Genomic DNA, 3,459 nt, shown 5'->3' with positions numbered 1-3,459 from the left:
TTTTTTTGCGGTACGCGGGCTTCTCACTGCTGTGGCCTCTCCCGCCGGGGAGCACAGGCTCCGGACGCGCAGGCTCAGCGGCCATGGCTCACGGGCCCAGCCGCTCCGCGGCACGCGGGATCCTCCCGGACCGGGGTACGAACCCGCGTCCCCTGCACCGGCAGGCGGACTCTCAACCACTGTGCCACCAGGGAAGCCCTACATTTTTCCTTTTTGATTCAACTTCTTTTTCCCCCTTTTTTTTACCTGGCTCTTTTCTTGGTTATCTTCTTCCTTCTGGCCCTCCTCATCCTTTTTAAGCTGCTTTTTAGGTTGTTTTTCTTCTTGCCCCTTTTTCTTACTTCTGTCTTCTTCAGGTACCGTCACTCTCCGAAGGACAGGGGTGTTTTACCATTTTGGGTCTGCCTTTGGTTTTGGAATCTTGACTTCTGTAGCGGCAGGTCATCCTCTTTTAGGACTCACTTTTAGATTAACAGATGCTGTTGCTGTAGTCACTACGCCTGCCTCCTCGGTTTCTACTTGTTTTTCTTCCTTTCTCTTTCTCCCTCTTCTGGCAGCTTTTGGAGTGGTTATGTCAACTGCTTTAGTCACATCCTTGTTGCTGGCTTTTTCTTCATGGTCAGTATCTTCCTTTGAAACACTAGTTTCTTTTTCTTCAGCTTCAACATCAGATGACACATTTGATTGTTTAGTTGATGCCTGTTGACTTGAAAATTTCACTTTCGGATTGTTATCTATCTCCCATAAACCTTCATTAAAGCCTTTTTGTTTATTTGGTTTGCCATACTTTTCCTTATTTTCTGAGTCAGGAAATATGTCCTTTGGGCCTAAAAAAGCAGTCTCATGAGTTCCAAAAAAGAAAATGGGTAGTTTGTTTGTGGGTGGTTTTGCAGCTCCATCAGGAACTTCATCTACCTGCCGGGGCCGTGGGCGCTGGGGCTGCGGTGGCGGGCCAGCCGCCTCTGCCCACGTCCACGCAAGCCACCTGTGCCACCAGCTGCCGCAGAGGCGTCTCAACGGCTCCGAATAGCAACCACCACCGACACTGCCGCCGCCGTTGCTGCGCTGCTCCCTATCTGCTTTTAAACCACTGAAATTTGGGGTTTATTAGCCCTTAGCAGCTTAGCTCTTACCCTAACTAATACACCAAGAGAGTCTCCCTTCCTTCCTTCCTTCCCCCCTCCCTCCCTCCCTTCCTTCCTTCCATCCTTCCTAGCTTCTTTGAGCACATTCCAACAGAAGTTTAGGTTGGCTGGTCTGAAAATGAATTCATTTTCTTAGATAAGAGAATAAAAATTTCTTGAGCAACCCGTAAGGTGCCGTGCTATGTATCTGGCCTAAAAAGAGGAATAAACCCCAATTCTTATAGTTGGGAATACTTGAGAAACTGATGGTCCAATGAAAGTCTTTTGACTTGGTTTTGTCTCTAGCCAGTCTGGAATTATAGAGCTGTTCAGTGGTTTAGGGACAAGATTTTGCTGAGCTTCGACGAAGCCAGAAAAATGCAGAAATTTGGTGGCAAATTGGTGTTTTTCTCTTGATATTCTGCAGAAAATCACATTAAGATGAAACTGAACTTTGTCCCCCTCGCCTGACAAATGAGAAGGTATTCCTGTCTCAGTACCTGCAGCCCTGTATTTGATCCAAGTCTCCCCAGAGTAACTGAAATCGTGTTGTTGCCATTTATTTGGGTTCTTACGATGGGCCATACACTCTTGATGTAATTCAACCAAGAACGTAACTGATGTTTACAGATGAGGAAATACATTCAGAGAGGATAACTAACTTCTCTGCCACCATGGAGACAGTGGGGGATGGAGGCAAGTTTGAAACCCGTCCTGGTACCCAAAAGCCAGGGCCCCTCCTGAAAGCTCTGTTGCCTTCCATGGGAGCAGCTTTGCACTTAGATTATTCAGAGTCCTGCTTCGGGCTTTTGCTTTTCACCGGAGAAATAACCTCACAGACTCTGGGTCTGCTCCCACTGCCTCCTCAGCCCCAGGTTGGAGACGAGCCTCTATTACTCAGAAGAACTTATGAAACTCCGTAGTTCTTTACATTCAAGCATCAGCACGTCTGACTTTTGTTTTCAATCCAGAACCTGCCCTGTTTTCACAGAACAAAAATCCAGATTCATTCTGAAAATGAAATGACGGTTGGTCCTTGGAAAACAACCCAGATCCCAGGTCCCCACTTTAGCACAATCGCAAGTCAAGGTTTTCTGGTTGGGTGCTTCCAAGCCCTATCACACTGATAAGGGCTTTCAGACATACCAAAGCAGGGGAAAATGAAAGAGACCCTTTCTTTTTCTTGTTGTTCCAGATCAGATAACACTGCCTGATTAGTTCCTCCACCGTGAATTCACACCGCATGTACCCACACGCCAGCCCTCTGCGAAAAGGCCATCTGCTATATTGCTTCCTGCACAATAATTCACATTTTGCCTCATGCTTTCCCTTCTCCACCTCTGTTTCCGGCTCCTCCCCCTGAAGTAGCAAAGTGCCTGCAAAGAAAATGTGTCAACAGGTGAAATTTGTAGGAGTTTCTTGGCCCACACAGAAATGTGAACCACAGGTATCCCCAAAGGAGAGATTTTCTTACCCAGACACTTACCCTCTTGAATATGCCCTGATTCTATTCACATGTGGGTTCTCTAGAGACACCAGTTATCTCTTGGATGGAATCAGAGTGTGGAGCTCCCGTTTGGGAAGAGTGGCTTTGATGAAGGCCAGTTGGGATTATTTAGTTGCGGTTACAGAAAAGCCCAACCCAAACTGGCTTCGTCCAAAAGGGAATTTATTGACTCAAAAGCTGAAAGAGGATGCTACCTACAGACAGGACTCAATTCAGGGCTCAGGCTTACCGTTGGCACCTGCCAACTTTTAAGAACTTTATTCCTTTGTTCTGCCTTCCACGGCGTTGACTTTAGCCTTGGGTTTTATGGGTACCAGAAAGGTCCCTGCTAACCCACTCATTCTCTTACGTTTTAGGTCAGAGGTTATGAGGGAGAGTCTCTTCCCCAGAAGGTGCAGTGAAAATGTCATTGCATTTCATTGACTCTGACTAGGTCACATATGATCCACGAAGATCAAAGGATGGGGAAGTGAGATATGCTGATGGCTTAGGCCTTGGTCACAAGCTCCACTCCTGGGGCTCGGTGTGGAGTCCGCTTTAATGGGACTGCATGGAAATCGGGTACAGTCACCAGGAGGACTCCGGCACTGTTCCCTGCAGCGTGTGTTGCCTTATAAGAAACGGTGCATAAGCGTCACATAATGTTTTGTGTCCACTGCATAAGCCAGCTCCATACCTTGAAAACAGCCAGCATCTGCTTATGTAAAATAACAAGTTACGGGCTTCCCTGGTGGCGCAGTGGTTGAGAGTCCGCCTGCCGATGCAGGGGACGCGGGTTCGTGCCCCGGTCCGGGAAGATCCCACATGCCGCGGAGCGGCTGGGCCCGT

General features: G+C 47.9%; 1 pseudogene; it reads right to left on the bottom strand.

The window, feature by feature from the left end:
* Nucleotides 1-208: 208 nt before the first annotated feature.
* LOC114895361 overlaps nt 209-3,459 on the bottom strand; it is a 7,438-nt pseudogene continuing 4,187 nt past the window's right edge.

The sequence above is a fragment of the Monodon monoceros genome, unplaced genomic scaffold (assembly GCF_005190385.1).
Source record: "Monodon monoceros isolate NGI ecotype Baffin Bay Population unplaced genomic scaffold, NGI_Narwhal_1 Super_Scaffold_14, whole genome shotgun sequence".
In the NCBI taxonomy this organism is placed as follows: domain Eukaryota; kingdom Metazoa; phylum Chordata; class Mammalia; order Artiodactyla; family Monodontidae; genus Monodon; species Monodon monoceros.
Note: the sequence above shows the minus strand (reverse complement) of the source record. Positions and strands in the feature narration are given on the sequence as shown.